Here is a 10733-nt window from a genome sequence, read left to right as displayed (position 1 = left end):
CCTTGTGACCTTGGTGATGTTCTTCCTAGCCCTAGATTTTGTTCCATAATCGAATGGAACATTATGATAAGTGGGCTTGACCACTTGGGACTTAGGTTTGTGACCCAAACCTTTCTTGTCCTTGGACTTGGGTTTTTGACCCTTAGACCCTAGAGTTGACTTCTCAAAATTTTTAAGGGTCTTTTCCAAAGTATCAAGTCTTGACCTCAAGACTTGATTCTCCTTCTCTAATACCTCAATTTTTAATTTGTCATTGTTCTTTGAGGTACTCCTAGACATATGTCTAGTAGTTTTGGGATTCCTATCTAGGTTTCCCTTAACCTTAGATGAGTTAATCCTAGGGTTGACTTTCCTAGTGCTATCCTTATTCAAGCTAACATGTTTAGCACCTAAACACATATATTGATTCCTATAATTAACATGCTTATCATTATTAGCAATTGCAATAAAACTACTAGCATGTGTCTTATTAGAATTGCAATAATGTGCCTTAAAAGATACCTTAGGGTTTGCCTTAGCTCCCCCTATCAATGTGCTCGGTCTCTTGTCCTTGTGAGGTTGCCTCCCCCTCGGACATTGACTCCTATAGTGTCCCCTTCGCTTGCATTGAAAGCACACCACGTGCTCCTTGCCCTTGCGTGTTGGGACTCCAGCTTCCTTGACCTTTGCCGCCGGTGGAGTCTTTCTAACCCTCTTTGGACATTTACTCTTGTAATGTCCAAATTCCCTACACTCAAAGCACATTATGTGTAATTTGCTAGAAACTAAATGACTTGAGTTACCTAGGGTTGAGGATGGATGAACGCTCTCTCCTTCATCCCTCCCGGAGGTAGACGCTTCTTCTTCTTGCTCCGAACTTGAAGAAGAACTCTCCTCCTCTTCTTCTTTAGATGTTGAGTAGCCCTCAACTTCTAAATCCATCCCTCCATGATGTGAACTCCTTGGCTCGCTTGACTCCTCTTCATGGCTTGAAGTGGAGTTCTCCTCATGGAACTTTGCCAAGTTGTTCCACAACTCCTTGGCATCGTTATATCCACCTATCCTACACAAAACATCATTAGGTAAAGAAAATTTAAAAATTTTCAATACCTCATTGTTGACTAGGGATTGATGGACTTGTTCCTTGGTCCACTCCTTCTTCTCTAGGGTTTGTCCTTTCTTGTCCATCGGAGGCTTGAAACCTAATTGAACACAACTCCAATTTTCAAGGTTAGTCATAAGAAAGTACTTCATTCTTACCTTCCAAAACGCGAAGTCGTCGCGATCATAGAAAGGTGGGATGGTGATGTCTTCTCCGAGTTGATCCATCTCGAGCTTGTGCTCCCTCGGGTGTTAATCCGGCGAAGAGCAACCTCGCTCTGATACCACTTGTTAGGATAGATGTACTCGGCTAGAGAGGGGGGTGTGAATAGCCGACCCTAAATCTTCGCGTTTCTTCCTACGATTAGGGTTAGCGCAGCGGAAATAACTAAATAGAAACGCAAAAAGCAAAGATCAAACCTCGAACTCGAACTCGACGATGTAACGAGGTTCGGAGATGAAACTCCTACTCCTTGGCGTGTCCGTACGGTGGACAAAGCCTATCAATCCGTCGGTGGATGAGTCTCCAGAAAACCGGCTAATAAGTACTCCTTGTGGGTGGAGAAACTTCGCCACAATAGCTTGCAACAACAATATGGAAATACAAAGAAGAGCAAGATCAAAATACACAATGAATGTACAAATACTCGCTTGCCTTCTTGTCGACTGAAGTCCCGGATGAAGCACCAACTTCACGGACGAATGCCAACAAGCAACTCAGTCGAAGAAGCTCACCCGAAGCTTCGGAGCTCAACAAAGATCAAGAGCACAGCAGTGAAGAAGCAGAAGCTTCGGACCAGAGGAAGAGTGAGAGTGTTGCCGCACTGTAGAAGCCCTCAGCCCTCTTATACCTGCATCCACCTGCGAAGAAGAAGCCAGAAGACAGAAGAAGACAGAAGACCGTTGGCTCACAACGGATAGTTCTGGACCGATCAGGCTGAAGCCTGATCGGTCCAGGGAACCTCTGATCGGTCCTGGGGACCGATCAGGCTATGTCCTGATCGATCCAGGAGGAGTCTGATCGGTCCCTAGGACCGATCAGCCTTTCTCCTTCTTCTCTTCTGTTTGCTTCCTGATCGGTCTTCAGACCGATCAGATAATCCACAGAAGCATTCTGTTTGGTTACTGATCGGTCACCAGACCGATCAGCCGTATCACTGGATCGGTCCCCAGATCGATCCAGAACTTGGTTTTTGCCCAAACCAAGTCCCAAGCCTTCCAAACCAACATCCGGTCAACCTTGACCTGTTGGTACATCATGCTTAGCATCCGGTCACTCCCTTGACCTGCTAAGACTCCCCACCAAGTGTCCGGTCAATCCCTTTGACCCACTTGGACTTTTCTCTTCGTGCCAAGTATCCGGTCACTCCCTTGACCTACTTGACCTTCACAACACCAGATGTCTGATCACCCTTGATCCATCTGGATTTTCCCTTGCCCGGCTTCACTCACCAGGACTTTCACCTAGCTTCACTCACTAGGGTTTTCACCTGGCTTCACTCACCAGGATTTCTAATCTGCCTGGCTTCACTCACCAAGACTTTCCCACTGCCTGGCTTCACTCACCAGGACTTTCACCAACTGCCTGGCTTCACTCACCAGGACTTTCACTTTCACCTAGTTTCACTCACTAGGATTTTCACCTGACTTCACTCACCAGGATTTTCCCGACTGCCTGGCTTCACTCACCAGGACTTTCCGAACTGCCTGGCTTCACTCACCAGGACTTTTCCTTTCACCTAGCTTCACTCACTAGGATTTTCACTCTGCCTAACATCCCAGTTAAGACTTCCCAGTCAAGTATCCGGTCAACCTTGACTTACTTGACTCTTCTTCATTCAACCTGATCAGACCTTGATCAGTATCTCTCCGCATGGACAACTGCACCTGCATTGTGCATGTCTACATGTCTTTCTGTATTGTCAAAAATCGAAACCATGACCAAGGTTTACGCTTGGTCAACTAGGTCAACCTTGACCTACTGGAAATTGCACCAACACTCATCTCCCGATACACGATGACGGGGAGGGATCTCTAACGTGCTTCACGCTGCGTCACACTACCCATGAGCGGACCAACGGAGCACCGGAAGAGCAAACTGACGTGCTACCACGCTGCGTTACGCTACCCCTGAGCGTCAACAACGGAGCACCGAACAGTGATGAAACTGGCGATGTGCTCGACAATAATGGAGCAATCTCTCACACAACATTTAGTCATGCGAATGGTGCATGATACTAAGCATGACAATATACTATACCAATCTATGGACACATAATGATGTGCACCATAGTGAACAAATCATATCAAAGTACACTGATCAAATAAGGTATCAAACCTAGGTCCTGAACAGGATGAAACATGATTATATCACTACCCCTATGAGCATGTGTAATCAGATATATAACAACACGAAATGTAAAACAAACAATCAATCAAGCAGGTAACAGGTAATCGGGTAGTGATTAACCGAAACAAATGAGGAACACAATTAATGCAACTTGTTAATTTCATTACTATGCATATCAAAGACAATAAGTCAAAAGTACCCGCCTCCAATCGAAAAGTCCAAATATGGTCCAAATACGATGTCGAGATGCTCGTCTCACGTCAATGTCCTATGTCACCAATACACATATATTTTTATTTAGTTACAATTCTTCTAAATAGCTAATTAAAATCTCTAATAATAAATTAGGGCAACACCCTAATCATATTACCATCATCCTTTCTATCAGAATTAATCTCCTCATGATGATCTAACTATAATACATATTCGAATTCCTAATCACATTAAGAAATCCCAAATTATTACACCTTACCTCAAAACCACAGTCGTGATCACTGATCCACTGCCAAGACTGTTGCTGCCAGCACAGATTGATTGCTGCTGGAACCCAAGAACAACCCACCGAACAACACTTCCTGGAACCCTTCACTGAACGAAATAGGAGATCAAAAATCCAACCAGATAATCTAACACCAACAAATTTCTAGCAATAATTACACAGAATACCTCTTCCCTCTTACTGCCTGTGATGACCTAGGATCCAACAAAGTTGCTGCCGGCATCAAAACAAACAAACCAAATCAACAATTCATCAAGATCCTTGAACCTTCAGAATTTCCAACCAAACTAAACCTCACCGTGGATTTGATCAAGGGCATAGGGCACTAGGAAGCGGCGTCGACACTGTACAAAGGTGCGGCGGGTCGTGAGCACAGGAAGGAGAGGAAGTCGGGAGTCGGCCTGACCTAAAGTGGAGGAAGTCGCGACAGTGTAGGCTGTGGCTAGGGCACAAACACCAGAAGGGAACTCGGACTGCCGACGGTGGAAGGAATTCGGCTAGGGCAAAGTGGCAGCGGCTGTGGCCCAAATCTAGGGCAGAGGGCGTCGGGAAGATAGTCTGCTAAGGCACTCGAGATGGAGGAAGAGGAGGTCTCAGTGTCGGCAGAGGAGAAGAAGGTTGGCACTGCTCAGCGTCGGAATGGCGGTGGCCCGCGTGAGGAGATCAGAGAGGGCGTCGGCGGCGTCGGCACCTAGGGCTCGGCGTCGGAACAACGGCGGAGGAGAGGAGGAAAACCGCAGCGGCTGGCGGTTAGGGCTCCGGCAAGCGGCACGCGGGGAAACGACACAGAATCGGGGAAAAGAAAAAAGAAATAAGAGAAAGGATTTAGGAAAAGGAAATAAATAAATAAAACTTTTCCTCGTTTAATTGGGTAGCCTAAACAGGCTTTCCCGGGCCCCATTTTTTATCCCCGTTAACTTGTCCGTACGAGCTCCCAAAAATTCCCAAAAAATTTTCAAAAATTCTGGAAAATTCCCTTATTAATATTCGCCTATTTTTCGGTATTTTACAAGTTTAGGCTGGATAATAGTAGGATGTGCAGGATAGATTAACTCTATGGTCGCAGGCGTCCTAAGTCCAACTATTATCACTTTTTATGTTTGTGTATGATTTGAACCCTCGGGCATGTCGAGGTTGTTGTGTGTGCATGATTGTAATAATTAAATATGTCCGGTTGTCGTATTATTATTTTTTACATTCTATTCGATCTAGATTACATGAACATTTCTTTGTGGAATATAGGATCGATAAATGTAAAATTTTATTTTTTTTGTTATGGCTTGTATCCTTGCTATGCGTGGTGCTGTTTTGAGAACCAGAGGCACAACAAAGAAGGAAGCAAGATAGACGCGACGAATTGATCTATTGACGACATATTGGTGGATAGCGTTGTATGAGGCCATAATAGTTGGAACTTCATTTTCATATTTATTGTCTTTATATGCTTTTTTTTATGTGCTGTGATGTGTGTGCTGTGATGTGCATGTTGTGATGTGTGTGTATGTTAAAATTCCTTGATTTAAATAACTATGTAAGAGAGGGATTATTTAAATAAATTCCACGGTCCCTATTACTGGTTTGTAAATGATGCATTCAAACTTGCGTGTTGACTTTAAGTGCTTTTCTCCATATCGGATGAGTTTGTTTACAGATCATTAGATTAAATTTCCTCTATGGATGATTATAGGAAATTATTTAGGTTAGTATGATCTTCTCCATCTGAAGGGGCACAATCCTAATTAATGGACTAAGTATCAAGTAATGGTATATACTTAGACACATTTAATAGTATCCTCCCCGCCCCTTCAATCCTAATTAATGGACTAAGTATCAAGTAATGGTATATACTTAGACACATTTAATAGTATCCTCCCCATCGGAGTCACTGCTATTATCTATGTGACCGAAGATAAACCAACTATTAATTTTATTTGTCATAAAGTTAGGTTGACAAGATAATAAAATTAATGGGTAAAACCTCCTCTTACAAATGTTTGAATTAGTATACGTCCACACTATCATGGCATACGAAATTCACGATGTTTTGAGGTGTTGGTGAATTTAAATTATATTGTTTGAGGAATCAATATTATTTTAAATCCTAAAGTTTTGACCAAATATTTTATTATGTGATTCTCAGGATTTCACAATGGCTTTCAATCCTCTTGTTATTATTTTAAAAGAAAACAAAATTACTTGTCTAAATTAAATTGATTGGAAATGGAACTTGGACGTTGTCTTAACTGCTGAATAATACAAGTTCGTACTTCTTGAGGTTTGTCCTAGCGTGCCTGATAAGGATTCTAGTGAAGAGGAGATAGAGAGACATAGGAAATGGGTCAAGGCAGATGAGATGATGCGGTGTTACATTTTAGCTTCTATGTTAAATGTACTACAACATCAGCATCAGACCCTACCCACTGCCTATGACATGATGCTCAATCTCAAGCAACTCTTCAGATACTAGAATCGAGCTACCAGGCAGGAGGCCATGAGAAACTTAATGACGACCACCATGACTGAGGGGACACCCGTGAGGGATCATATCCTCAAGATGATGACTCATTTGAATGAGATGGAAGTCCTTGGAGCTGAAATTGATGGGGAAACCCAGGTCGATATCATTCTCCAAACGCTGTCCAAAATTTTTGTGCAGTTCCACCTGAATTACAACATGAACAAAAGCGTTTATTCGTTGGTGGAACTTCTGACAGAACTCCAAGCAGCAGAAGGACTATTTCGTCAAAGTTCTCAAGTTCACATTGCTTAAAACATTTCTGCCTCTAAGTCGAAAGGCGGAAAGAAGAAGAAGAAACAAGTTGGTTCGGCAAAGAAAGTGATTCGACGTCTAGGGACTGGACTGCAGGCAGGTGTGAAGAAGACGAAAGGCAAGTGCTTCACATGCAAGCAGTCTGGACATTGGAAGGTGGGCCGTTCTCGCAAAAAGTAGAACAATAAAGGTATATCTTATTCACTAGTTGTTGAAACATGTTTAGCGGCGTTATCTACCGGTACCTGGTGTGTAGATACGGGAGCCACTGATCATGTTTGCAATTCATTGCAGGGGTTCCAGGAAACCCGATGATGTGCACAAATATTATGATAATTTATGCATGTTTTAGCGCACATTCATGTACTTTATGCATATATATTCGTTGCATGATTGCCTCTTTCACCTTGTATTCATTATATATATTTGTTTGTTCAGATATTTGCTCCATGTTTGATTTTGTGTTGACAGGAACAACTTTCAGAGCTAAAATAGCAATTATCGGCGCACTGAAACAAGCCAGAGGACACGACCATGCAACCTTGGCACGGCCGTGCGGCCAAGACCGAGGAGGAGAAGTGCACGACCGTGCGACCAGGACAAAGGAGGATCATCACACACCTGTGCATCCTTGCACGGCCATGCCACCCCACCCCGAGGCCAAGCAGCACACGACCTTGCAAAATGGCATGGCCATGCCAACATTCCAGAGCTTGAGAAGGTCACGGCCGTGTGAATCCACACGGCCGTGTGACCTCGATAGAGACGAAGAAGGCCACGGCTGTGTGACTCAATCCGAGAGGAAGCCATGTGGATTCCACACGACCGTGCGACGAATAACACGGGCCGTGCCACGCCAAAATAGGACTGTGCTGAATTCTGGGCAGATTGCAGACCATTCGTAATTCAGCCATAACTTTGTGCGCTGTTGGATTGTCGGGCTGTTCTTTATACTAAAACGTAGATAACTTCAAGGTATACAAATTTTCTTCAGATCCAACAGAGAGAAAGAATTGTTTACCCGTGCTAAATGGCACGGCCGTGCCTCCCAACTGCAGGTTCAACTAGACCTCCACCCAGACTGCAAACCAAACTTCAAACCACCATAACTTTAGGCTAGGTTTGAGACAGGGCTTGATCCAAGTATTAGATTGAAGATAATTTCAAGGGCTACAACTTTGGTTCAGGGTGAATCACGAGAAAACCTGGTCTAATGGGTGAAAAACCTAGTTTACTGGACGCTTGTAAATCCTGGTTTTCCTAGGCAGCGTGGAGGAGGTATAAAAGGCTCAAGAACCCTATTCTTTGATTATCTTTGGTTTAAGACTTCGTCCCTCCCCTCGGGGAAAGCCGTCGAGCTTACTCCACCGCCGTCTCTTCGTGATCCGTCCATCTTCGGAGCAAGGAAGCATCCCCAAGACATCGGAATCATCAAGCATCTCTTCTTCCTTTCATCTAGGGTTGTAAGTATGCTTTTCTTTATGCTCTGGGGTTGTTCTTCCCCTACAATGGAGTAGACGTCCTCTTCTAGGATTAGGGAGTATTTGTAATATGATGGAGATGCAAAACTATGTAGATTCATTTTGTTTCTATTCAATGACTTGTTAATGCTTTTGTTCATATTGATGAGTTGTGTGTGTGACTATGCATGCTTCGTTGATTGCTGTGGAGGATTGTTGATCATGCAAGGGGATTCCCTAGAGCATATTGACCAAGGTACCCTCGTGACAGGGGTAACCCTTTCCGGACGTCTAAGACGTTCCCTTGAAAGGAGAAACAATCCCTTAGGAATTGCTGCTCTCGTAGAAAGAGTGCTCTAGATCGTATACCCGAGGGGCCCTAGTGACAAGGGTAACCCGTTCACGGACGTGTAGGACATTCTCTTGAAAGGAGAGGTAATTCCTCCATAAGGAAGTAGGAACCCATACCATCTACCTTTATCCTTATAGCTATTTACTAGACCCGAACTCCTGTGATCTACCGAGGCGCCCTAGTGACAGGGGTTAACCATTATAGGATTTCTCAAGGATCGTCTCTATTCGATACTTAGGGATATTGACCAATCTAATTTCCTACAAGAGCATGGACATAGAGGGTAGAAACTAGGCAATCTATGTAGTATCTCCTAGTATTACAATGAAACCGAAATCCTAGAATCCATCTCCCGAAGATCATTCCCTCCAAGATCTCTTCTCTCTCTCTCAACCTTCTTTCTCTCTTCAATCAGTCTCGTTAGTTTGCAAGCGCCAAAGCTAACTTTCGACTGTCTAGATAACCTACTTGCGACATCTCTAGTGCTTAATCAACAGCCCTTGTGGATTCGATATTTTTATTATTGACGACGAAACCGTACACTTGCGGTTGCGTAACATGTTTTTGGCGCCGTTGCCGGGGATTGTTCACATTAACATTAGTAGATTAGTAACTTAGTTAATCTATACTTGTGAATAGCTTTTGTTTTTCCATTTTCATAATTCAAAAAAAAAATCTGCATTTTTTTTATCTTAAAACTCTGCATTTATTTCTTGTTATTAGTTTAAGGTTCAATTTTTCTTTTTCTTTGTTTTTGCATTCTCTTTCTTGCTCTTAATTCTTCATTTTTTTGTTATTTTTTCTTTTCTCTCAAAATTTTTTTTTGGATATCTATGAGCACTAACATGTCAAGCAGTCCCTTAAGAGATTTCTCTGCACCCATTTCTTCAAGATTTATGTCTCCCATTGTGCAGCCTCATATTGAAGCAGAAAATTTCCAACTAGACCCAGAATTAATTTCCATGATACAAGGTCACAAATTTGGAGGAAAAGTATTAGAAAGTCCTTATTTTCATCTTGAGACATTTCTATAGCTTTGTGATATGGTGAATTGTGAAGGAGTATCAGCAGATGCAGTTCGGTTGATGGCATTTCCTTTAAGTATCAAGGATAAAGCAAGGACTTGGTTATATTCTCTCCGTCCTCAAAGCATCACAAGTTGGGAACAATTGGAGGAGCAATTTCTAAATCATTTCTTTCCTCCAAGCAGAACAGTGTATATGAGGAATTGCATCACAAATTTTGCTCAGGCGTATGGAGAATCATTATTTGAAGTATGGGATAGATTCAAGAGTCTTCAAAGACAGTGCCCTCATCATGGTTTGGAGAAATGGCTGATTCTACACATATTCTGTAGGGGAGTTTCTTTTTTAGATAAGTGCTTGTTAGATTCATCAGCTGGAGGTTTTTTTATGGAAAAGAGTATAGAAGAAGCTTATATATTGATTGATCAAGTGGCATTGAACCTCCATGGATGGTTGAGCAAAAGTTGGATGGAATCTCCCTCAGAAATTCAAGAAGTACACGCCATATATACAAGAGAGCCTGTCAAACAAAATGCAGTTCAACCACCTAAGAATGTCGAAATTCAGAAGTCACAGAATGAGGAGTTTAAACATTTGGGGGCAAGGATTAAGAGCATAGTTTCAAAATGGTTCAAAGAAGATCCCCGTCCTTTGCAGACAAAATCTAGTGAGATTTGTAATGATATTGAGTTGAGAAAGGGAAAGAATCATGAAGAACTTCTGAAGAAGGACATGTTTAGAATTGAGGAGAAAAATAATAGAAGATCACAATAGCTCAATTCCATTTCTCTAAGAAGTTCCCAAAGGCCACAAGTACCTTTCCCTCAATGGTTGATCACACCATCACTAGACAAGCAGTTTGTACCTCTATCACAAGCTCAACCATTCCCAAGACCTTCACCAAAGGTTCCTTTTCCACAAAGGCTAGTGAGGTCTAATGAAAACAAAGACTTTGGCAAATTCTGTGACACTAATATGATTGAGTGTAGATTTCTAGATGTATATGAAGATGAGGACTCTTCAGATGATGATTGTGATGATAATGTAGCAGACAACAAGTTTTCAGATCTACCTTCTGGGTTTACAGGGTGTTATGATGAAATTGAGTTTTCAGATGATGAATGTGATGTGGTAGATCAACTTAAAACTTCAAATGAAGTTAGTGATCCTCCTATAGATGATTCTCCCACTGAGGAT

At 42.5% G+C, this 10733-nt stretch overlaps 1 non-coding gene across 1 annotated transcript; it reads right to left on the bottom strand.

Annotated features, from left to right (window-relative positions):
* Positions 1-9729: 9729 nt before the first annotated feature.
* On the bottom strand, positions 9730-9835 carry LOC122054331. Its single transcript, XR_006132657.1, has one exon. It is a non-coding gene; the product is annotated as a small nucleolar RNA R71 (small nucleolar RNA).
* Between the last annotated feature and the right edge of the window lie 898 nt (positions 9836-10733).

Source organism: Zingiber officinale, chromosome 3A, assembly GCF_018446385.1.
Source record: "Zingiber officinale cultivar Zhangliang chromosome 3A, Zo_v1.1, whole genome shotgun sequence".
Taxonomy (NCBI): Eukaryota; Viridiplantae; Streptophyta; class Magnoliopsida; order Zingiberales; family Zingiberaceae; genus Zingiber; species Zingiber officinale.
This window is presented reverse-complemented; position numbering and strand designations above follow the sequence as displayed.